Raw genomic sequence first — 27,039 nt, forward strand, 5'->3', positions numbered from 1 at the left:
AGAAAAGTGTGTTCTCCTTCTAGAATCGATGGAGAATGAAGGGTGGGGACACCACGGGGTTACAATGGTCTGGTGTATGCATACGAGTCCCGTGAAGTCGATTGCTTTCGGGCATCTTATCTTGAAACTCTTTTGGTCTGGAGAATTCAGAGAAAGTCTGTCCTACCCAGACTTGTCACTGACTAGTGCTCCCTGGAAGAAGTGGCGAGGCTTTTAGGCGTGGTACCTGGGGTGTTGCTGTATGGGTTCTGGTCATACCGGTCTTTGGGTGGAGGTGGTTGAATTAATCCAGAAATAATATTTCCTCTACCCTCCCGGCACCCCTGGCATAGTGCCATTTGAAAACCGTTCCCCATTCTGGCCGCTTGGCTGTGGGACTGTGAACAGTGTGGCTTCGGCATCCCCACGTGGAAAGTTGAAAGAACAGTTCAGTGAGCACCCCAAGTGCTTAACTCCAAGGTTGAGTAAGTGTTAACATTTTGCCACAATTGCTTTTTTTCTCTCCTAAATACTTCAGCCTGCATTTCCTAAGAATAAAGACAGACCTCTTTCATGCAACCACATGAGAAATTTAATCACATCTAAAAACCTTAACAATTTGATAATATAACCTAATATCTAGCCCATATACAAATTTCTCCAGTTGTCAAAAGATGTGTTGTATATTGGTTTTGTAGAAAGATAGTACAATGAACATGTATACATTGCATTTGTTATATGTGTCTCTTTTAGTGCAGAACAATCCCCCTCACGTTTTTTGTTTTCTTGGCATTAACTTTTTGGAGAGTCTAGGCCAGTTACCTTGTAGAGAGTTCTACGTTCTCCATTTGTTAGACCTTTTTTTCCCCTTCTGATGTCCTTTAACCTTTTCTCTAACTCCCTAGAAGGAGGATCAAGAGGTTTGATTAGATGTCAAGAATCCGGACTTTAGGAGGTGCTATTCATACTGTTCCTTATCAAGAAGAACATAGTATTAAATATTAAACACATTAATTTTTAAATATATAATAGGTTGTTCCAGTATCAATAACTGAAATCTGAATTGTCCTTAGATTTCTCTGTATGGTCCATTACAAAGTCTACTTTCCCTTTTGTGGTTAATAGGTAATCTGAGAGGGTAGAGGCTTTGAAACTCTTTGTAGGAGAAAGTCTTAGATTCCTGCAAGGAGAACACTGGTTAGAAATCCATTGCCTGGGTGGGTAGAGTAATCTTCTGGTTCATTCTGGTTCTTGCTACCTCAGATCACCTTCATTGAATGAAATACTAGCTTTATTCAAAGAATAGTAAAATTCTGGTCTCTTTAGAGTTTGGGCCACTTTAGAGTTCCTGTGGATAATTCTGGTAAAAGCACTGATGCTTCCTACAGGTCTTGTGATGTATGTTTTAAGATTTTATAAAATCTGGGAGGCATTTCCTATATTTACCTGGGCATGCCTTATCTGTCCTACCAGCTCTGTTCTAATAATAGAAATGGATCAAGGGTATGTAATGCACTGTGTAATCTCTGCCTGTTGCGCTCTGGTCTCCGGCTCATATAAATATCTGAGGGTGTGAGCTCATCCATTTTAAGTTCATAAGCTGAGCTGGGCAAGAGCTATGTCCAGTTTGCGCTATATAACAATGGCCACTTCAGCTTCCACAAGAGAAGTCCCAAAGGGCATCATCTATTCCACAGACAAACGGAGAGTTTTAAACAGACGGCCTATATCCCCACTTGTCAAAAGAGGACAATTTTTAGTAAGTTAGTCTAAGTCAGTGAGTTGTGTCAGTGATTTTCAGTTGTATCAGCAAGTTAGTGTCTGCTTTTACCCCTGACAGTTGATCGGAATTTCATCAGCATACTAAGAGTCCCAAGACAGAAGCTGGAAGGCAAAAATGAGCCTTGTAAGTTATGTAGCATCATTTTTGCCACATGCTGTTGGTCAAAAGCAAGTATAGGACTATTCAAGATTCGAGGGGAGGAGATCAGACAGGTCACAATTACCAGGAGATGAGGATCAGTGTCGGGGAGGAGGGACATATTTGGAAAGGAGCTACCACACTGATCTAAGCCAAATGCAAATTCAGATGTGTAGTATTGATCATATTAGTCCTTTGCTCAAAATCTGGTAGGGCTGGGTCATCTGTTTTACTTTGACCCTAGTCATAACTCCCCATCCCCAATTTGCACTGACTATAAATATGGCCCACCATTTCTTTTAGTTTACAGATTCTTTGGTTCAACTGCTGCTTCCTTATGAAAGCCTTTTGTGGGCTAAAGGGAAAGAATAGAGGAGTGAAATATGCATTTAAAAATCATTTGTGGTAATTTGAAGGTTCCCTGAAAATAACATAGGTGAATATAGGAGACAAAAATGGGTGTACAAAAAATGGGTGCACAATAAAATTGTATTTAGATAGTAATAGGGGAATGAATGAATATTTAGGCTTAATGCATATTCAGATCTAAATCATTGTTGTGATTCTTTTCCTGGTTCCGGCTCTGGGAGGTAACCGTGCCCTTTGCAAAGGGTAAAGTGATTGCTGCTTGCTGATGCCTTTATCACAGCCATTCTTCACCCCACCTTGGCTGACAATTTACCTCACTAAGTAAAGGAGGTCCATTGATAACACAACTAGGCAGGCTCCACTGCAAACAGGTTAATCTATGGAGGAAAAAAAAAGACCTTTGTATCTGGAAGGATGTATTAGGACGTGGATATTACATCTTACAAAAACTATGTTTTTATTTTAGAAAAGTTGTAGTCCAGTACTTGTTTTTAAAATGTTTTGGGGTGCACCAGGGGGAGCCTGGGTGGCTCAGTCAGTCAAGCATCCTACTCTTGATGCTCAGGTCATGATCTCCTGGTTCGTGAGACTGAGCCCGGCGTTGGGCTCTGTGCTGACATCATGGAGCCTGCTTGGGATTCTCTCTCTGTCCTCCCCCCCTACCCCAATAAATAAACTTTAAAAATTTTTTTTAAAATAAATGTTCTGGGGGCACCTGGGTGGCTTAGTTGGCTGAGCCTCGCACTCTTGATTTGGGTTCAGGTCATGATCCCAGGGTTGTGGGACTGAGCCCCCCTGTCACGCTCCATTGTGAGTGTGGAGCATGCTTAAGATTCTCTCTCTCCCTCTTCCTCTCTCCCCAAGTCATGCACACACTCTCTCTCTAAAAAATAAAAATTAAAAAACTGTTTTGAATGTCCCATGAATAGTATGTATGTGTACTGCCAAAACCTCTCTAGAATGCAAAACAGAGCCATGGACAGCAGATTGGGACAAGAAATCCTAAATTAGTGAGAAGAAAAAGTCCAAAACCTTTAAGAGTATTTCCTTTGAGGCAGTCTCCTTGTTCACTGTGTAGCATTTAGCTTCTTGTGATTCATTTATCCATTGCAGTAGAGCAAACTATCCCATGTATTACAAATATCCCTTTAATATTTCTCACAATTCTGAGAGTTGCTTGAATGGTTCCTTTGTGGTTTTGTTTGGGTTTATACAGTTATGTTCAGCTGTAGCAGGGATTAGCAACACTTTCTGTAAAGGGCCAGTAACACATATTTTAGGCTCTGTCTCTGTTGCATATTATTCATTGGTACTTATTTATTTCATTCTTTACACACCTTTGAAAAGCAAAAGCTAGTCTTTAGCTCAAGGGCCCAACATAAAAACAGGCTGAGGGCCAGATTTGGCCCTTAACTGTAGTTTTCCAAACCCTGAGCTAGAGAGTAAGCTGAGCTGAAGGTCCAAAGTGCCTGTTGGTGATGCTATCCATTGAGGGCCACAGTTCTTCCGGAGGATTCTTTCATAGAGAGGAGGGTGTGGCCTCTCCTTCACAGGCTACATTGTCCATCTTTGGGCAGCAACTAAGATAGTGGGGGTGGAAGCTGGCAGCCTTGTTAAGGCATAGCCTTGGGAGTCAAGCAAGGTCACATATGCCATATTCTGTTGATCAAAGGAAACCCAGGGACCAACTCAGATTCAAGAGTTGGGCAAATAGTCTCTCGCTCTCTATGGGAGTTACTGCAGATCCTGTGACTACAGCTAGCTGAACTAATTGGCAGACTTGTACTGTGTGCCCCACCAAGGGAGATCAAGGGCAGTGATGACCTTGACATTAGATTGACATCTCACACTTTTATACTTTTTTATATATATATATATATATATATATATATATATATATATATATACTATGCTTTTATACTTGCCAGCTGGTTTCTGATTCTGTGGGCACTCACTCACTTTCCTCAGTACTTGTTTAGAGGTGTCTCAGCCTCCAGATTATCCGCTCCCTGAGGGAAGTGACGACACCCTCCCCCCCCCCCACCCGCCTGGCTGTGATATATCTTCAATAGCTGTGTTTTGCATTTAATTGAATAGTTTTACTGAGGTTTAAAGTCAAGTAATTTGCTTACTTCACAAAAGCAAAACAAATTTAAGAATGCAGCACTACCTATAAATTCTAGAAGAACAGCATGCATCAAAGAATTGCATTTCACACCCAAATACTGTCTAACCAATCAGATGTTTAAACTTCCCAGATGCTTTCCAAACATAATCAAGAGTTAGGAAGCAGTCTCCTTAATGGTAAGTTTGAACTAGCAATCACCTTTAAAGACATATTATATTTTAACTTTAAATTTGCAGATGAAAATTGAACAGTAGCAACAGTTTGTAATATACGTTAGTTATGTATTTTCTAAGGCAGAAGTGATTCTGTAGAGGGTTTCTAATCTACAGTAAATGCTGCTACTAATTGCTCAGTTGAATTTTTTAATATGTGTTTTCTCCCAAATCTCATTGTAACTCTTCTTCTACTTGATGGAAAGCTTTGACAGTTTATTATGTTTAGAAGCAGCTGGGGTCTATTTCTAATTGATGATTTGTTATCTTATATTTCTTACTTGACTATCCACATTTTTCATTCTCTTCAGCATCTTCCTCCAGCGTCTCCTGTCTTACTGAACTAGATGGATGGTGCTGCTTTTGTGCAAACGCAGACAATATTTCAGTCTCTCCTCTGTGTCCTTTCATCAGGCTATGGATACATGCAGGGCTGATATAATGTGACATGAATATGACACTTAAACATTAACAAAATGTATTCACACATACTGTATGAGTTGATTGTTAATATATCAGTGGGATGGAAACTATCACTGTCTGCATTTGGCAGGTGAGGAAACTGGGGAGCAGACGTCCCAGAGTACCTCAAATTTAACATGTCCAAGTTAACCTCATAAAATCTTTTTATTCTCCAGATACCTGATTTGGTCAAAAGCAGCTCCATTTATCAGTCACCCAAGTCTGACTTTCTTCTGATATAAAATTTAAATACAATGAACACACAAAACTTAAGTGTACATTCGCTGATTTCTGACAAATGCATACACCTGTGTAATTCAAGCCCCTCTCCAGAGGGATGATGTTAGTAATATTTAAAGAGCTCCTAAAAACTGAGAAGGCAAACACCAACAACACAACAGAAAAATTAGTAGAAGATGAAAACAGAGAGTTCCACCAAAGAAGAAATACAAATAGCCCCTAAATGTATGAAAAGATGGTCAACCTTCCTATAATAAGGGAAATATTTAACAATGAACAATCTAAATAGGAAATTAAAAACAATTCCATTTACAATAGCATCAGGAAGAATAAAACACTTAGAATTAACCAAGGAGGTAAAAGACTCATACACTGGAAACTATAAAACATTGCTCAAAGAAATCAAAGAAGACATAAAGAAGTGGAAAGATACTCTGTATTCACGGACTTATGGGGGGAATAAGATGACATATATTTGCATATTATTTTAAAAAGTAATGGAAGAAGGATAAACCAGAAACTACTGAAAATGTTGGAAAAGGAGTATAACTTCTCTGAGCTTCCTTCTTTATGTAGTTTTGACTTTTGAAACTGTAAATATTTTGCATATTAAATCAATAAAAATTTAGAAAGCAAACCCTAAGACTGAACACAGCTACAAATGAAGCTCCCAAATGAAACTATCATCTAGATACTGTAACTCAGGAAAAAAAGTTCATTCAACTTGCTTTTGAGCACAGTTACTCTCTTAACAGAATGTATTTTAAGTACAGAAAGAATTGTGAATAAATAATGACATTTTCTTTTTAGGTTTGTTTTTTATAGTGCTATCAGTGAAGAAATTCTCAAGTTATTTTGTATGTGTTAAGAAAACTGTTGGAAATCAGAAGATTTTTCCTCACTATGGGAGAAGGGAGATACCAATTGGAGGTTAGGAAGAATCCTGGCTTTTTTTTTTTTTTTTTTTTTTTTTTTTTTTGAAATTAGATTTGATTTGAATTGCAAGTATCAGTATTAACTTATGCTTCTTTAAAAATTTTTATTTCTGGGGTGCCTGGGTGGTTCAGTTGGTTGTGTCCATTTCCATTTCGGCTCAGGTCATGATCCCAGGGTCATGGGATGGAGCCCCATATTGGGTTCTGTGCTGAGTGTGGAGACTGCTTGAGATCCTCTCTCTCTCTCTTTCTCTCTCTCTCTCTCTCTCTCTCTTTGTCTCTTGCTCTCTCTCCCTCTCCCTCCCTCCTTTCTTTCCTCTGCTCTCCTCCCCTGCTCTCACTTTCTCTCTAAAATAAAAAAAAAAATGTATTTCCTAGCCCTGTCTCCTGAAAAGGACTAGAAGCAATAACATTCCAGTAGCATTGGGCATAACTTGTACACAGATGCTGATTTCTAAATACTGTTCTCCACTGAAAGGAACCCAGGTTTTTTGGGGAAATGGCTGATTTTAAGTCTGGGATACAGGAAATACACAGTAAGTTGGAAACATCTTGTGCACAAGAATGAAGAAGTGCTGGAAATTAATGGGGACATGTCAAAAAGATACAGGAATTACCTTAAAGTTTTTCCTGCTGTGCAAATTTGTGATAAATTAAACATCAAAAAGAATAATGATGATAATGTATTATATCATCTTGAGTCAGAAAGGAACCCATTAGTCCATAGTGACACTCAAAATAAAGGTGGCGGTGGAGGTAAGCTTTCTTCTTCCAAAGACTGCTAGCTAATAAATGTAGAAAAAATATAGAATTCGAAAAATCACCATTTGCAACCACTATTGAAATAATTCAGGCAAGGATCATCAAAGGATGCTAAAATTATTGGGTGAAAGAGTTTTGAGGATATTGGGGAATGGGTTATTCACATATTATCATGTATCACCCCACAGATTATTTATTAATTACAATATAGTACACACACACACACACACACACACACACACACACAAAACAATGTATTGAGATTGTACCCTAATCTTTAAAACTTGCAGTAGCCCAGGAATGGGAGAAGTTCTTTTACAAGATCTTCAACAGTAATCTTCAGTGGAAGAGGAGAGTTCCTTCGCTTTTTTGTGTATTGTTTTGTAGTGCTCTTAACATCTAGACGCACAAAAGTATAATTCTTGAGGGAAACTGAGGCTACCAGAATGGAGATGTTTAGTTTGAGAAGCTAAGCCAAATATTTTATCTTGTAATGTAAAACTGGTATGTCTTGCCAAAGAGTGGTATTTTAGCAAAGCCAGACCATGCAGACTTGTGTCTAACACAGGAGAAAGGATAACTTTCCATATTTGGATTTAGACCGTGCTCTGTTTGTTTTGCTGGAGGTGTGTATATGTGTTCTTTGTGGAGTAATGTGCAGAGAATTAGGAGCAGAACCTCTAAAACTGGAGGAGAGCTAAGCATACCTGATCTACCTTTGGAACTTTGGAAAAGTGACCTGGACTTGGTCCAATGTAGCACAGAGTGGACTGTGGATATGCCCACTGAGATTCTATAACCCAGAATATGCTGATGTTGGCTGCCATTATGTCATCATTATCCTGATGTGTGGGAGGGGGTGGAGCTTAGGATGACCATAGCCTTGCTTTGGTGGTGATTCTTTTGAAAGGAAACAATTCTACTGGCAATCATCCATGTGACTAGTAGTTGTAAATTATTGGGGTGCAAAATTTAGGGATGGAGGATGGACAGGAACTAGAGAGGAAGAACTTTTATCTCCTTTTCAGTCCTTGCTGGAAGTATGATGTGGACCGTGAGACATCAAGATAGATGGGAGCCAAACAGGGAGGTAGTCAAGGCAAGGTTCCATTGGTGGTGGCATGTTTGAGAGAAGCCACTTCTAAGAGCAGTAAGAAATGACCACGTCTGCTAAGCTTCCCTGCCAACCTATCTCAGCTCTGGTGGGGGTTTAAGGGAAGGGCTTGTCCCAGCCAGGAGACAGTGGTAAGGAGCAAAATGCTGCCTCTCCCCTATAGGACAAAGGGGTGATAAGGACGATGTCCCCAGTTAGCAAAGACACACAAATATTTTCCTAAGGGCATCAGTTCTATACAAATCAATTAAATAATGGAGTGTGTACCCATTACTCATTGGTTCTGTCTTTCCCTTATATAGATCCACAATCTCCTATCAATAATTCTGAAATCCCAGTGATTTTGAAAACAATATTTTTTCATAAGTTTACCACTTGCAGATGTCGGACTTCTTAGCCTCCATAATTGCATGAACCTATTCCTTATGATAAATCGTTTATATATATATATATATATATATATATATATATGTATATATATATGTGTGTGTGTGTGTGTGTGTATATATATATATATATATATATATATATATGGTATATGGAGAGAGAGAGAGGGAGGGAGATAGGTAGGTATGTAGGTAAATAGATTTAGGGGATATACATTTATTGATTCCATTTCTCTGGAGATTCCAACTAATACACTAGATAATGAATACACTCCTTCTTTCATAAAATACTTGGTTAGGGAGAGCTTTAACTGTCATACATTTACAATAGCCTCATTCTTTTAACTGCTGGATGATATCCCTAGTTCTATGGTATATTTAACCATTTCCTTTGTAATAGATATGTAAGTTCTTTATGGTTTCTATTTTCAGAATAATTGCATGTAACTTTTGGCAGAGAAGGTTGCTTCCATTATAGATTGAGAATTGCTGAGCCAGTCTAGCCATAGGGTGAAACACATAGGAGAGGAAAATGGAAGTATCTTCCACAGTGAGAATTTGTTCATTCTGTATCACAGACCTTAGGACAATAGCTTCCATTCTTAAAGCTTTGTGACCATATTTTGCCAAATAAGGACATTGTTAAAAAGGCACAACAAAATAAAAAAAAAAAACTTTCTACCTGTTATCATCATCATTTTAAAAAACAGGCTGTTTTAACATAAAGACACAGAGGCAACCTTAGCTTAATGGATGGTCAAATTGAATAAATTCAACTGTATTCAAAATTCACTTCACTGTCTTTATTCTGTCTTTGTAGTCAGCAGGTAAAAAGTTTCTCACTCACCTGTTTCCATTTCCATATGCATCAGAAGCAACTGCTTTAATATTATTCTGACTTCTGGAATTAAAAAATTTGGAAGAGAAGTAAAGTGAGAGAGTTCCTGCCTTCTGCAAAAGGGAGAACTCACAACCTAAGAAAAGCTGGTTATGGATGTTTCCTCAAACTCTGACATAGGAAGTGATTCTAGGATGAGTTGGAAAGAATTCAAACCTTGGCTTTTTTTTAAAATTTTTTTTTTCAACGTTTATTTATTTTTGCGACAGAGAGAGACAGAGCATGAACGGGGGAGGGGCAGAGAGAGAGGGAGACACAGAATGGGAAACAGGCTCCAGGCTCTGAGCCATCAGCCCAGAGCCCGACGCGGGGCTCGAACTCACGGACCGCGAGATCGTGACCTGGCTGAAGTCGGACGCTTAACCGACTGCGCCACCCAGGCGCCCCAAAACCTTGGCTTTTGAGATCTCCACCAAAAGGAGGCCTGGCATGAAAAGATGAGCATGATCTGGGCAGGGGGTTTCCTCAAGAGATTGACACCATTGGGAAGACGCTGTGGCCTGATGTGCTCCATGATGGTACCACAATTATACATACCAGGACAAGTTATTCAGAGAAGAACATCTGAATCTATTAAGTCATCTTTATGCTGCTTTCCTTAACACATTTATCTTCTCTATCATGAACAAATTGTGAGAAGAATATAAAATTCATGAGAAGTGAAAAAATTGGTGATTGTCTTTTAAAATAAAATCACCACAGTCATAGCAGCTGTTCTGTTTTCAAAGGCAAGGAGAAGAAGAGAGAGAAATGCTGGCCCAGCAGAAAAGTGAGTGTGAAAAATAAAAGGATGGAGAAGCATTTTCCATGATTAGAAAGGCCCCTGCAGCATTCTAAGCCAGGAGCATCAGTTCAGCCAGCACTATGGTCCTCCCCGCCATCATCATGCTTGAGGCAGCAGGATATAGAGTGAGACCCCAGCTGAAGACCTGTGACTTAGAGTCAATTCTGCCACTCTTCAGGGGAAAACCTTGGACCAGCCAAATGGTCTTGCTGATCCTTTGTTCACTTCTCTGTAAATCGGGATAAGAAGATTGCCTTGTGTGACAAGAGAATAAGATTAAAGCCCTGTGAAAATTGGAAAGTGTTATACAAGCAAGTAGTTTGTTTGTATTAGTTGTTTGTAATAGTTACAAAATCCAGAAAGGTGAGGGGGGAGTTGGGGTAGGCCAAAGCTAGCCCATATGGGGACTATGTGCAAATTAGAAAAAAAAAGCCCCTTTGGTGGACACAGCCCAGCCCCGCCCCAGGACTCACAGCTAGGTTTAGTGGGACTTGGCTGGATTGTAGTACTACATTATCCTCTCAGGTGCATATGAACTATCTGCAAAACTCATGTGGCAGACCCAGTGGTCAGGGTCATTTGTTTGAGTCCTCGACTTCAAGGAGGTCCCAAATTCTGACTTCTATTCAGCAGAAATATGTGCAGAGAATTAGGATGAATCTGTACCACAATGGTGATTCTAAGTGATCTTTATCTAGCCAAGTCCAAATCCAGCGGGTGAGTGGTCTCAGTCCTGAGCTGCTTGGGCCTCCCAGAGACTTTTGTAAAGCCTGATTATTGATAACCTTAACAAAATCCAGTGATATTCAGCTTCAGTAAAGGTTTTTGGTTAAGTAGCTGCCTCAGCAATATTTAGATGTAGGACATCAATAATTGCATGTAGACACATATCCAATATGTGGTGTTCACCCTTGGACAGCATCTCATTTTGCCCTGTTTGAAACCAGCCTCGATACTGGACTCAGTACTCTTTGTTCATGGCTTGTTTTATCCTAGTCATGCTGTCCTTCTTTCCTTCTGTTAAATACACCCAAGTTCATCCTACCACTGGACATTTGTGCCTGCTGTTCCCTTTGCCTAGATGCTGTTCTCCCAGATTTTTGCATGGCTCAGTGCCTTCAGCTCAAATGACTTCTCTCATCAGAGAGGCATCTGAAATAATTATGTTGCTTCTAAGCTGCATTTTTTTTTAATTTAGCATTTTAACATCTCTGAACCTGAGATGCATTTAACAATTGCTAGTGTCTTATGACTGTGATTAGCCAGGCGGCAGGCATGGCTTAATTGTCACTGCTTGTTGTACAGATGCAAATTTGGATGTTAGTCTTGGTGGGCCTACCAGACATCTGCCCCTTCTTTACAATTTAGTCAACCAATCAGGGACACTAGATACTGGCACCTACATATCTAAGAGAGAAAACTCAAAGGATATTTTAAAGATCATGAAGATTTTCTTTTAAGACTTTATTTTTTAGAGCAGTTTTAGGTTAGCAGCAAAACGGAAAGGAAAGTACAGAGGCTTCCCACATACTCCCTGCCCCCACAGGTGCACAGCCTTCCCTGTTATCAGTATCCCTTACCATCATGGTACATTTGCAGGAAGGTTCTTTGGGTTTGAAAATGGTGAAGCAAATGCTAGCTTTCCTCACCAAAAATGAGAAAACACAATTCATTATCTGGAGAGATTCTCCTACAACGGAAGCCCACCTCAGGTCTAACCGTGTAACTGTATTTTATACAGTGTTAATTCATGTATGTATTTTAAATTTTTTTTTTCAACGTTTATTTATTTTTGGGACAGAGAGAGACAGAGCATGAACGGGGGAGGGGCAGAGAGAGAGGGAGACACAGAATCGGAAACAGGCTCCAGGCTCTGAGCCATCAGCCCAGAGCCCGACGCGGGGCTCGAACTCACGGACCGCGAGATTGTGACCTGGCTGAAGTCGGACGCTTAACCGACTGCGCCACCCAGGCGCCCCTCATGTATGTATTTTAAACTTCAAATTTGTTTAAAAAAAATTATGTACCATAGATATTTATGAGAAATATCCATCTTTCCTAAGAAGACTTTATCAAGACTATGAAAGAAGAATTGAGATATTTATCTTCAAATTATTTGCTTTCCAAAGGCTGAGAAGATTTATTTTTCTGTTCATCTTAAAAATGAAAAAGTAGTAAAACAATAAATAAACTCAGTGACAGCTGACAGTATATATTTTCTAGGATCTAAAATTTGTATTCTTTTGTGGATTCAAACTTTCTCACTATTTCAAAATTATTTCAAATAGCTGATATTTCTCAAGTGGGGCTCATAGCCAAGTTTCAAAAGTATTTGCTTCCACAATATGTATTTTACTTGGTCTATTTTGCTTACATTAAGTTAAGTAGCTAACCTCTCCATCTTCATTTAAACAAAGTAGTTCAGAGGCTCATAGTACTATCACTTTCAGTTTACTGAAAAATCTAAATTTGCTTCTTAAAAAGTAGCAAAACAGTGCTCAGCAAGCATATCCTTTTTAAAACTCAGAATTCAGGTTGGGTTTTTGTTTTATGTTGTTTTTATTGCTCATAACCTCCCAGGGAGTAACTGTATAGACATACACTGTCTTTTTTTTTTTTTTTAACATTTATTTATTTTTGAGAGAGAGAGGCAGAGAGAGAAGGGGGGACAGAGGATTCAAAGCGGGCTCTGTGCTAACTGCAGAGAGTCCTATGTGGGGCTCGAACTCCCAAACTGCGAGATCATGACCTGAGCCAAAGTGGGATGCTTCACCGACTGAGCCATCCAGACACCCCTGTATGTCTCACAGTCTTGATTTTGTTTCAGAAAGTATGTTGAAGTGGAGGAAAAGAGATCTCCTAGTTCTTATTCATTCTTCTAGTTTTTGAACCAGGTTTTCTTAGTCCTGACTTTTTATAGGTAGATGTCATGTGTGAAATATACATGGCTAATGTTGATGAAAATAGAAACATGGATTTCATACCTGCTTTGTCTGTTTGGCCCCCTATTTTCCAGGAACTGACTCTTCTTTTCACTTGCCTTGCCCCCCTTCTGTCTTATCCTCAGGCTCAATCCATGCCAACATTTGATCACAGTGGAGACACTTCTATTCTACCAACTTGCCCTCCCCCCCCCCCCCCCACTCTCTTGGCCATAGTCTTGAATCAAAGCTGGGTCAATCAGAGTCTCTCTGATGGCCTTTGGAATGTAGACTAGAAATTCTAGGCTTATTTTGGGAACAGGGGAGTTGGAAACTCAGGTATCAACGGACACTTTCCGCCTTGTGAAGCAGGAAGTAGACTAAACCAGTGTGTAGTAAGAGAGGAGGAAAAAAGGAGATGCAGAGATTGAAGCTGACTTGAAAGCTAAGGGGTGGAGGTGGGGGTGGAGGAAGAAAGACTTACTGGCTTGGCTGCTTCCTACTCTTGGACCATTTGAATCAGCTCTGCGTTTTTATGATAAATTATCTTGTTTAAATTTCAGCTAGAGGTGGTTTCTGTTACTTAGAAGTGTTAACCAGTACGGTGTTTCCACATGAAACTTTGGGGAATTTCTCTTATTTCTTAATTGTTTTTGTTAGATGGCTGTTGTAATAACCACACAAGGACTTTACTCAGAGAATTTTTCTCACTTTTTTTTTTATATATTTATTTTTGAGAGAGAGAGAACAGAGGAGGGACAGAAAGAGAGGGAGACAGTGGATCTGAAGCAGGCTCTACGCTGATAGCAGAGAACACAATGAGAGGCTCAAACTCACAAACTGAGATCATGACCTGAGTTGAAGTCGGACACTTAACTGGCTGAGCCACCCGGGCACCCCTTTCTTCCTTTTTTTTAATCTTAGATTTACATGTTTAGTATCTTAATCTTTCTTTCTTCTTTCCTTGATAGAATCAATATTACATGTCTCTCTGTGAGGGGAGTGTAAAGGGTTTCAAGAAAATCTGCAAAGACTAGGATGATATGGTCCATATACATTCTCTAAGTAAAACTCCCTTCAGGGACAAAACTCTTCAAGGACGAGAAACATCTGGGGATAGAATCCAAATTTAGCAGGACACAGGCAGCAAAGGTCAAAGTAAAAGAACATTCAGCTTAATAGTGCGATGGAGGTAGAAAGGAACAATCAAATTTCAAAATGTAAGTAAGCATGCCATATTCTTGCCAATTTTTCTTTAGAAAAAACATTGAAACAAGAGAACTCTAGAGTTATAATGTTCTAATATAAACTTATCATCAAGGTTTAAATAGAAAGTTAAACTCTAAAAAGTTATCCAAAACAACATTGTTTTTTAAAAGTTTAGGAAAACTACTTTGACATACAAATTAAGAAACAGAAAAGGGAGATAAAATTCTATGAAAATTCAGGAAATGGAGAATAATATTCCTATAGATGATGAAAACTTGCCCAAAGGACATTCTCATAAAGCAGATTAACAACTATAATATCTCAAATCAAGCTAGAATACAAAGAAAATGATATAACAAATGAAAGAACAAATAAGTTTTATTTGACATGATGGATCTCAGAAAAGAATTAAAATCATTAAGAAATGAACAAAATGAAAAGGCAGCCTACTTAATGGGAGGGCATATTTGCAAATTATCTATCCAATAAGGGGTTAACATCCAAACTATACAAAAAACTTGCGCAACTTAACATTAAAAAAATCTGGTTAAAAAATGGGCAGAGGGCCTGAATAGACATTTTTCCAAAGAAGACATACAGATGGTAAACAGACACGACAAAGTGCTCAACATCACTAATCATCATGGAAATGCAAATTAAACCACAATGAGATATTACCTCAAACCAGTCAGATGACTAATGTCAAAAAGACAAGGACTAACAAGTGTTGGTAAGGATGTAGAGAAAAAAGAACCCTTGTGCACACTGTTGGTGGGGATGTAAATTGGTGCAGCCACTGTGGGAAAGAGTATCGATTTTCCTCAAAAAAATTAAAAAGAGAAGTACCATATAACCCAATTATTCCACAGCTTGGTATTTACCTAAAGAAAACAAAATACTAGTTCAAAAAAGTATATGCATTCATACGTTTATTGACACATCATTTACAATAGCCAGATACAAAAGATTTGGAAACAAGTATCCATCAATAGATGAATGGATAAGGATGTGGTATGTGTATACAATGGAATATTACTCAGCCATAAAAAAGAATAAAATCTTGCCATTTGCAACCATATGGAAGGACCTAGCACATATTATGCTGAGTAAAATAAGGCAGAGAAAGACAAATACCACATGATTTCACTTATATGTGGCATCTAAAAACAACAACAAAAACAACAAAACAAATGAACAAACAAAAAACCAAAACAAACAGACTCGAATACAGAGAAAAATTGGTAATAGCTGTAGGAGGCAGAGAGAGGGCAAAATAGGTGAAGTGTATTAAGAGGTACAAACTTCCAGTTATAAATAAACAAGGAATGAAAAGTATAGCATAGGAGCACCTGGGTGGCTCAGTCGGTTAAGCGGCCGACTTCGGCTCAGTCATGATCTTGCGGTCCGTGAGTTCGAGCCCCGCGTCAGGCTCTGGGCTGATGGCTCAGAGCCTGGAGCCTGTTTCCGATTCTGTGTCTCCCTCTCTCTCTGCCCCTCCCCCGATCATGCTCTGTCTCTCTCTGTCCCAAAAATAAATAAATGTTAAAAAAAAAATTAAAAAAAAATAAAAGTATAGCATAGGGAGTATAGTCAATAATATTATAATAACTGTGTGGTGACAAATGGTTAATTACGGTTATTGTGGTGAGAATTACATAATATATAGGATTGTCTAATAATTATGTTGTACATCTGAAACTAATACAACATTGGATATCAGTTATACTTTAGTTAAATTTTAATCTAAGCTTTAAAAATTATGTGCTGAAAACAATATTACACAATGCCTAATATCAAAAAACTAGAGATTATCAAGATGTATTATTATTTACTATCAAATTAATGCATTTTTGTGTAGACCTTATTATACAGCTTCTTCTGTATCCTCTATTTAATATCCTCTAATTGGGGTGCCTGGGTGGCTCAGTCGGTTAAGTGTCTGACTCTTGGTTTTGGCTCAGGTCTTGATCTCCTGGTTTCATGAGTTCGGTTCCTGCTTGGGACTCTTTGCTGACAGCATGGAACCTGCTTGGGATTCTCTCTCTCTGTCTCTCTGTCTGCCCCTCCCCCACTCACACTGTCTCTGTCTCTCTCAAAATAAATAAACTTTAAAAATTATAATTAAAGGTATATATCCTCTATTCAATTAAAGAATATCTTGAGATTGTAAAGCAAATTGGGAACTGTTGCAAATGGTGCCTTTTTAAACCAATCTTTGTTAACCAAAGTTTTCTTAATACTTTGTAACTAAAACAAAATACAGAAATAAACTGGGTGATAAGGTTGATACACTGCTGCTGTTTGCCATAGCTCCCTGTTTAAAAATTTTATGTTTGCTAATTTTATGTTCACCTTTGTTTTTATTGTCTGCATGCTAGGTAAGTATCATAAATTTGAGTTTATAGAACAAACATCTGTTAATAAAATACCACTTTTATTACTTTCACGTGTTAAGATAGAAATGGAGAACTGAAACAAAATCAAAACTAGAAAAAGAATACAAAATAATGCCTCAATGGAAGATGAAACGAAGGGAAATTTTTAAAAATCACAAAGAGAGAGAGGTGAAAAGGAGTCAAAAAACAATAAGACAGTGCACCTGGGTGGCTCAGTCGGTTAAGCGTCTGACTCTTGACTTCAGGTCATGATCTCATGGGTTCATGGGATTGAGCCCTCCTTTAGGCTCTGGGCTGGCAGTACAGAGCCTGCTTGGGATTCTCTCTGTCCCTCTCTCTCTGCCCCTTCCCCACTCGTGCATGCCAGCTCTCTCTCTCTCTCTCTCTCTCTCTCTCTCAAAATAAAATAAATAAACTTAAAAAATATAAACAGTGAGACAGGCAGAGAAGGTCAATGTAATTAGTAATATCTGAGGAAAATCTTGACAAAGAAAAAAACCCTGAAATCTGTAATTTGAGACACTGAAATGAGAATTAAAATGAAATATTGAGAGGGCACTCAGTTTATCTGATAAAGCTGACCCAGAATGACCATCACTGAGATATAGTCTAGTGAAATTATTGGACTTTAAAGGGAAAGAAATAAAAATTCCTTTAGGTACTTAGAGAAATAGCCCAAGTCATTTATATAGGGAAGAAAGGAATATTGTCTTTACATTTTTCAACATCAACACTTTATTCTTAAAGAAAAGTAAGTAATATATTTAAGATACTCAAAGCAGGAAAATATGAGGCAAGAATTTTATATCCATACACGCTGTCATCAGCATAAGAACTCAGGGAATAGTATTCTTAATGAGTCTACTGGAGAAGGGGGATTAAAATAAGTAAAATACTTAAAGTGACATTGATAAAATGACTTGATAAGCATTTAACTTCTACGCGGAACTAAGACTAAGTGAGAGATATAAGGCAGAGAATGTAGCATGTAATGGCTGAATGCTCTGACAATGGAGATATAGTACAATTGTAAAAAGAAGTGGCATGAGAATGTGGAGAGCATATGCGATTTTGTACCTCTCTCCAGTCATCACATTGATGGTATTGTCACTGGCTCCTACTGACTAGAGATGGAATAACTTGGGTATCACTAAGAACAATAAGAACAAAACACACCAAATATATTTAAATCCATGATTTCACCCTGATCCAAAAAATTAATTGGTCATCACTGAAGGATGCTTGGAAATCAACTCTTTATTTTGAAAATTGATAAATAAGAGAAAACAACCAAGCATTTATCCTGCCTTTCCTGTATAAACTGTAACACTAGGTAATCAAATAGTAGATGATGTGAATTTTCTCTTTATGGAAGAAGTCCATCAGATAGCTGAAGAAGAAAGAATAGAATTTGAATATCAACCTTTTTTTGGCCATCCGTAATGAATTATTGAATCTAAGCATTGAGCATCAGTGGCTGCCACCATCACCAAAAGACAGACAAACAGATATTTTGTGCCTGGAAAAAACGCAGCACCACCTATAAAGTAGTTTGTCCCCCTACCCCCAAATTAGTAACAGTAACCAAACTTGAATGTGACTCAGTCTGGAAATACAGGAAGGTCCTTCTATTGTGGCCTGCAATCCAAATTATGACCACTCTATTTTGGAGCTTGAAAAGGCCAGATGCTTCTATGCCCCAGACTGAAGTTGTTTTAAATATTTGGTGGCTGCAGTAAAAGCAGAACACCTTACTGTGTTCTCCTAAGAATCTTCAACTAGAAAAAGGAGCAAACTCACTAGCAAAGAATAGATTTAAAAAGTTTTAACTTCCAAATGGTCTGGAGCTAGCTATGGATTGGGGGGGGTGGAGAATAGAGGGGATAGTAAGTAAATGATAACCACACACATAAAAAAATATGGAAGCACATTACCAACAAATTTCTAAATCAGAGCAATAGCCTATGAATTTCAATCAACTATCCATGGCCCCAGATCTTCACTCGGCATGAATTCAGTTGCAAAATTTGTATAACTCCCCAAAAGGCAGCCTCCCAAATCATACCTTGAATGAAATCTTGGAAGAAAACAAACCAGGAAAATCCTCCTGACATAATTAATGAATTTTTTTTTCATTGAGATATTTGATCTATCTTAAATTTATCTTGGTAAAAAGAACGAGGTTATCTCTACACCATTTATTGAACAGTTCTTTTCTCTACTAATGTCTAGAATCCTACCTTTATAATACTTTAAATTCTCATACATATTTGTATCTATTTCTGGATTCCATTCTGTTTCATTGATCTACTTATTTATGTAGCACTACCTAAATTTTAAAAATGGTACTAAGAGGAATGCTGTATTATTGCATGAATTATAAGGAACTACTGAAAACCTTAACCTCTGGAATGTCAGAAATCAGGAAGCTTCAAGAAATAGGTATTTTTTAAAGCATTCTGCCATTAAGGTGACTTAGGTCTAACAATTCACGTTCTGAGTGACTTTTGTCCAAAATTTCAAATTCCTTGGAAGATTTAATTGGCTCAGTTTAGGCTGGGTATCAATCCCAGAATCGATTATCTATTCTTGGGGGCACACGTTTGTGTATTATAGATATGATTGATGAGTACTGAACCTTATGTATCAAGGGAAGTTTCCAAAGAAACATAAGGTATTATAAGCTGAACAGTACTTTGAAAACTGTCTTCTCCACTATGCCCATCAACCCATTTCATACATCTGAAGCTCTCCTATGTCTGAATGATGCAGTTCCCCCACCCAAAATTGCAGCCACCCCTTCCCAATAGAAAATGATATAAACTTGTGTCCCTTTATTGATCTAGCGGTAATACCATAGGACCATACACCTGTAAGCCAAGGATTTCCTAGAGCATGCCTACTCTTCCAGTTCTGTCAGATACCCTTAGATACTCTACAGCCCATGAATTAGCTGGAAAATTTTAATCATCACTAACACATGCTAAATAATGGTGGTTTTTAAACTGGGGTGCAAGTACATTTAGAGATACATAAAACCTTCCTAGGGGTACTCACTCCAGCATGAAAAGTTCTGAGAGCATCAATGTCCGGAGACTCAGCTTCAATATGGAGTCTTTCTTGTAATTGGTTTGCCTAAGATGTGTTTGAGTTAGAGGACTCTTGCCTCTCCCGACTTTCCTGTCTCCTCCTTTACAGTAGACTTTCCTTACTTTACAATTATACCTTTCCCCCATCACAGATCTTATTACTATGTTGCATCTACCAGGTAGTAAAACCTCAGAAGGACCAAACTACAAGCTATACTATTTTATATTTTATTTTTTTTATTTTATTTTATTTATTTTTATTTTTATTTTTATTTTTATTTTTTATTTTTTAAATATAATATATTGTCAAGTTAGCTAATATACAGTGTATACAGTGTGCTCTTGGCTTTGGGAGTAGATTCTTAAGATTCATCGCTTCCATGCAACACCCACTGCTCATCCCAAAAAGTGCCCTCCTCAATGCCCATCACCCATTTTCCCCTCTTCCCTGCCCTTCCCATCAACCCTCAGTTTGCTGTCTGTATTTAAGAGTCTCTTATGGGTTTGCCTCCCTCTCTGAAACTATTTTTTCCCCTTTCCTTCCCTCATTGTCTTCTGTTAAGTTTCTCAAATTCCACATGAGTGAAAACGTATGATATCTGTGTTTCTCTGACTTATTTCACTTACCATAATACTCTCCAGTTCCATCCATATTGTTGCAAATGGCAAGATTTCATTCTTTCTCATTGCCAAGTAGTATTCCATTGAATATACAAACCACATCTTTATCCATTCATCAGTTGATGGACATTTGGGCTCTTTCCATAATTTGGCTATTGTCATTGGTGTTAGAGAAGCTTTCTTTAATCAAGGTACCTTTATAACCCACAGGAAAGCTTTGTGTCTTTTGCTATCTCATGTGTTTTTCAGTGGAGAGTGAACCATGACATTAGAAACAGAATAGTAGAAACAGTATTAGATGGGGCACCTGGTGGCTCAGTTAAGCATCCGACTTCAGCTCAGGTCATGATCTCACGGTTCATGAGTTTGAGCCCCATGTCAGGCTCTGTGCTGACAGCTTGGAGCCTGGAGCCTGCTTTGGATTCTGTGTCTCCCTCTCTCTGTGCCCCTCTGCAGCTTTCTCTCTCTCTCTCTCTCAAAAGTAAAACATTAAAAAAATTTTTTTTTAGAAATGGAGTATTAGAAACAGGAGAAATGGCAATTTTCATTCAATGACTTAGTCCCTCTTATCCCCTGACTCTTTTAAAAAGAATTATTTTTCTGTGAGAGAATCCCTTGACCATTAGCAGGAAATTCGGGGGCTCTGGCACCTTATCTCTCCTGGGTGACAAACCCATGACAAGGTTCTTTTCCCTGTCTAACTTGTACACTCAAGATATGACAAGACCAATTCGAGAAATATCCATGTGCTTAGAAGCAAGCTCTCTGCATTTATACCACTCTTGGGAAGCTTGGTGATTAACTTCATGCACTTGTGCCTTTGTGTATGTCTCAGTGGCATGTTTTTCAAATATTCAAGAAAAAGGAAGCAAAAAATTTTATTTTTACTTCTAAGAATTGGATCAATATTATATCTTCAAAGCAAAGGAACAGATATTGAGGATGAATAGGTGTTTTATTTTATGTTTCTTGGACACCACAGAGCTCCTTAATAAACATTCAAAGTCAGTTTTTTGTCAGTGTCAGAATCACTGAAGGCATTCTGGGGTGTTATGGATGAAATCAGTGAGAAGACTTGGGTATTTGAGCCAGAAGAGTCTACATGGACTATGACAGCATGCAGAGTTGCATTAAGGAATAATGCTTCAATAAATATAGAAGTAGACATGAAGCATCCTACTGCACTTCCTGAGTGCTGCTTTCTTGGAGCTGACCATATGGTAAAATCTCTGGGAATTAAACTATGTGGAAACATACATTTGTGGAATCCAGAAAATTGTTACAAAATTTGAAAAATGTTTTAGAAATAGATTTTCCAGCTCATGGTGTCCTGGAAAAATCTGATTTTTCTATGGATTGTGAGATCTGTTATGCCTATCAACTTGATAGTGCCATTCCTAATCAAGTGTGTCATAATTCCCAATGTGGACAGCTTCAAATTTTCTTCTATGAGTGGTTAAGAGGATTACTGACTAGTAGACAGAGTTTTAACATCATTTTTGGTGAATGTCCATATTGTGGTGAGCCAATAACCTTGGAAATGTCTGGGAGGAAACCCTGAAATACGAATGTAACATTTCTGTGAAGAACTAGAAACTTTAGAAATTACCAAAAAGATTTTAGTTGGTATCTTCAGAGAAAATAGAAAACAAAACATACTAATGTCAAGAGAAAAAGAATGGTGAACCCATAATAATACACATCCTGCCTTTGTCTCCTCACTAAGAGTAAACTGGGAAATTGTAAGACAAAATCCTGTAGAACATTCTAAGTCTGTGACCTCTATACCAGTTATAGAAGTTGTATGTGTGTCAAGATGGAGATCTTAAATTACTGAGTATCTAGACTGGTAAAATTTTGATGGGGTTCATAAAATGAATTGGGGATGAGTACATATTTTATCTTTTGTTAAACACTTATTTAGACTGGTAAAAGAATCATTTTCATTAACATTTAACAATAGTATTGTTTACTCTATATCTGTATTTATTTTTCCTTAAAGTGAAGTCTGCTGGCTGTCACTTATTAACCACTTCTCCATTCATTTATTTATTCCTAAAAGGTACTAATTAGATATATATTAACTAACAGGAATGTGTTATGAATTTTTAGGAGTAACGCATTTAACAGCATTCGCTGAAATTGCTTTCTTTAGATCTGCTTTGCTAGTAACCCAACATTTTTCTTTTATTTGGTTGTTAATTTGCACAAAATAGATTAAATTTGTTAATGTTTACAAAATAGATTAAAATGTACTCTTAGGAACTGCATTTATGATAAGTGTTATCCAAATGGAGTCAGGATGTAATGCCCCAAGTTAAATATTGTATTCAACCAAGATTAGTTCCTTGTTTTGCAAATGATGATTTGCTGTTCTAATTCTGTCAAATGTATGCTTACCAACTATCATTTTCAGACATTAAATACAGTTGCATTTGGGGTGCCTGGATGGCTCAGTCTGTAGAATATGTGACTCTTGATCTTGGGGTCGGGAGTTCGAGCCCCACTTTGGGAGTGGAGATTGCTTAGGAAAAAAAAGGGAAATGAAACTATGTATGTATATAAAGAGAAATCTAGGTGTATTCTAGTATCCATGCATATAATGTCATATCAGTATCCATTTCTTCGTACATCTGTTACCTTTTTGAGGCACTTTCAGACTATCAAATATTGAAGTTTTGTATTAATATAGTTTTTAGTTAATAGTAAAAAATGTGAAATTTCCAGTTTTATGGGGAACCATTTCTGTCCAATTAGAGCTTGAAAACTAAGGTATTTCTAAAAAAAAAACAGGAATACTTAATAGTCATTTAGTAAGTATGGGTTAAGATTTTAAGTGTAGTTTCCAGAAATGAGAAAGTGAGTAACTTTAATGATTGGGTTTAAAAAGTCCTTTGCAACTCAAGTGGTCTGTAATTCTTTGCTTGCAGTAATGTTGAAGGAGGACCTAATTGTCAGTGTTGTCAGCTATTGGATTCTTAAAATTATTTTTCATGATAGATACCATGTGATTTTTAAAAAATAACTCAGGAGGGGGCAACTGGGTAACTCAGTTGGTTAAGCATTAGACACTTGATTTCAGCTCGGATCATGAGATCGAGCCCCACATCCTGCTCTGCACTGACCGTGCAGAGTCTGCTTGAGATTCTCTCTCCTTTTCTCTCTGCCCCTCTTCTACTTGTGCTTGTGCTCTCTCTCTTTCTGTCTCTCAAAATAAATAAATATTAAAACAATTAAAATTAAAAAAAATTAAAACTCAGGAGGAATTCAAAGAACGAAATGGTAGCACTAGAACAAAACTCATTCTATTCCTGTCTACTCATTAATAGGAATAGCACTTCTCAGAAATAAAATCTATAGAGATTTAAAAATTTGAATATAATTGATGATGTGCCCTGTCTCCTTCTACTAATGAATATTTTTCATCTATAAATCCATAGCTATATAGTTTAAAAATCTCTAATTCAATAAGAGATGAATGTCTAATAAATCTTTTATTTTTATATTTATTATTTTTCATCAAAGTATTTTTGCATGTTGTTTTGGTCATTGTGTTTATTTAACAATTGTAAGGTTGAGTCATTCTAGGAGACATTTTTTTAACCTTAGAGTCTTGTATTCCAGAGAATCTAAAAACATTAATTTCAATATATATATGTGGTTTTGTGACACAGAGTAGGAAAATGATGGTCAATATATGACACTCAAGCATAAACATATAATACGTGAGGATAAAATTTTGTGAAGGAAGTTGAATGCAAATATGAATTCAAGGAGAAAAATAATGATCTAAAACTTTTGACTTTTATTTTTTTAATTACTTTTTAGTTTTATAATTCATTTAATGGCAACCGGTAATCATCAAATTAGCAGTGGTTATCTTCAAAAGTTATTACTCTTGCTTTGCTTTCATTTTCAAGGATGATCAAATGCCTAGAGTCAGAGACATCTCCTACATAAGTTTCATTTTATGAGTCAGACTTGGTTTATCACCAGCATTGATAAAACCAGACTTAGGGAAATAACTAGGTCTGGGGACACATGCACGGTCTTAATATAGCAAATGTTTAGCCTGCAAGAATTATTGCAAAATCAGAACAGCGAAAATATTTGCAGAAACTTTTGACTTTTGAAAAAGAGCTTGTTCAAAACTGATGGCTACCAGATGGGCAGTGGGGGTGGGGTTGGGTAAAATAGGTGAAGGAGAGTAAGAGTGCACTTACCGTGATGAGCACTGAATAATGTATAGAATTGTTGAATCACTATATTGTACACCTGAAACTTACTATAATACTGTATGTTAACTACACTGGAATTAAAAAATAGAGAGAGGTTGTTCATATATTTTTAAATGGATGTTAGTAGCTTTCAAATTACTATACTGTTGAGTTTGTAGTGAATTTACTTAAAAGAATGATGTATTTTATTTAAAAATGTCAATATATATAATTGCCACAAACTTTAACCCCTTAAGCTCATGCTGAAAAATTTTAGGTTACCTAAAATTGTACAACAATGTTTTTTAAAAATTCTTTTGAAGAATTCTCGCAAAGAGGTTTGAAGGCTACTGCTATAAGCAACTTAGGGGAAAAGCAACTAACTTTTCCCTTAGGGGAAAAGGAAGAGGAAAGAGATTAGGGATCTTGTTTAAATTATGCTAATTCTTAAAAAAATAAGGGGAAGGGGCAAATATTTAATCTTCTGGTACTACTTTTGCATGCCAGGCAGAAGCCTGAAGTCTGAAGAAGGAGAAGTGAAAGCTATTACCTTCCCTTTAGAGGCATGACCCAGAAGTTGAATCTATCACTTCCTCTATCCATTAAATCTTAGTTCAGAACCATAGACAGTTGCAAGGAAAACTGGGAGATGTAAATATTATTCTGATGGCCAGTTGCCCAGTCAAGGAAATATAGTACAGGTCTTGTTCTCATTTTCACAAATGGTTATGCAGCCTTAGTTTGGTGTTAATGATTTCCCTTCTTTACCATTCTACTGTTCTGTTCTTTTTTTCTTTTTCTTTTTTTCTCTTTTGTTTTCTTTTTCTTTTTTCTTTTTGGTGAGAGAGAGAATCTCAAGCAGGTTCCACACTCAGTGCAGAGCCTGACACAGGATTCAATCCCACAATCCTGGGATCATGACCTGAGCTGAAACCAAGAGTTGGATCCTCAACCAACTGAGCCACCCAGGTACCCCCCTACAGTTCTGTTCTTTAAGGCCAGAGTACGTGATAAGAACAGCAGGAGCATTATATTACTCCTTTACATTTTTTTGTCATTAAATAAATTTTTGTGTAGGGGTGCCTGGCTGGCTCAGTCGGTTAAGCGTCTGACTTCGGCTCAGGTCATGATCTCACAGCTCGTGACTTCGAGCCCCGTGTTGGGCTCTGTGCTGACAGCTCAGAGCCTGCAGCCTGCTTCTGATTCTGTGTCTCCCTCTCTCTTTGCCCCTCCCCTGCTCATGCTCTGTCTCTCTCTCCTTCAAAAATAAATACACATTAAAATAAATAAATAAAGCAAATTTTTGTTTAGAGGCAATATTGACTAAGAAAGCATATTGGTATAGGATGTTCAGTAAGTAAACAGATGTTAGTCCTGGCAGAAGAATGATGGATAGGGAAAGCCTATTCAAATGCAAATTTAAGCATTTATTCTTGGTATGGTCTACATGACGAAAGGGGTCAAATAAAATCAGCCTGACAACAGGTAGCTAGCTGTCAGGACCCTAGAGGAATGGTACCATCCTGGTGCTAGGATTTGCTACCCTGCTAGAAAATTAGGTACTCAACATTGGCAGGGCTGGCCTCTGTAAGGGAAGATTCCTTATTGAGCTCATGCATATGCCATCCCTGCAAAACCTATTGGTACTTCGCCTATTAGATAATTGAAGACACACCTAGCAGGTGAGGGAGAAGGATGACTGACATCCATAGAAACAGTACTCCTGTGCACATGGTTATTAAGAGCCTTTTCCTGTCCCCGTGGGCTTCTGTAATAAGTTAAATGGGATATGTATTAGTGAGTCTGTTGGCTTTGTAATAAGTTCCAAATTCACAGTGGCTTAAGTAAGATAGAAGTTTTAGTCTCCCATAATATTTTAAACATAAACAGTCTGGGGTTGATATGATATTGGGGGTCCAGGTTTATTCTAATTGCTCTGTCATCTCTAGAATATTGTTTGCATGCTTATTAGTGTTTTATACTCATCACTACATTCACATGTTAGGCAGAAGCCTGAAGAAGGGAGAGTGAAAACTGACTCCCTTCCCTTTAAAGGCGAGATCCAGAAGTTGAGTCCATCACTTCCTTCTATCCACTAAATGTTAGTTCATAGCCACAGATAGCTACATGGCAGGCTGGAAAATTCAGTACCTCAGTTATTTCAAGGGCTTACTCATCACATGCAGTCATGGCTAGTCTGCTGGACAGCATAGACATAGAAAATTTGCCTCCCTGCAGAAAGTGAGGTTGTACAGTGCTGCTTTGGGCCAAACTACCAGTTTATAGGAAATATGGAAGACAGAAGAACAAATCAAATGATGCCACAAGGAAACAACCAGCCAAATTCTAAATCTGGGCCATTTTATAAGATAAATGACCCAGTTTTATCAATTAAA

General features: G+C 37.7%; 1 non-coding gene and 1 pseudogene across 1 annotated transcript; one reads left to right on the forward strand and one right to left on the reverse strand.

Moving 5' to 3' along the window:
- Positions 1-14,297: 14,297 nt before the first annotated feature.
- On the forward strand, positions 14,298-22,813 carry LOC124527166 (E3 ubiquitin-protein ligase FANCL-like; annotated as a pseudogene).
- Positions 22,814-24,410: 1,597 nt separating this feature from the next.
- On the reverse strand, positions 24,411-24,542 carry LOC124527417 (small nucleolar RNA SNORA72). The gene has a single exon (XR_006965868.1). It is a non-coding gene; the product is annotated as a small nucleolar RNA SNORA72 (small nucleolar RNA).
- Positions 24,543-27,039: the final 2,497 nt, after the last annotated feature.

This window comes from Lynx rufus, unplaced genomic scaffold, assembly GCF_022079265.1.
Source record: "Lynx rufus isolate CCGP_SWC_20201006 ecotype Redwood Valley unplaced genomic scaffold, mLynRuf1.p SCAF_5, whole genome shotgun sequence".
Lineage (NCBI taxonomy): Eukaryota > Metazoa > Chordata > Mammalia > Carnivora > Felidae > Lynx > Lynx rufus.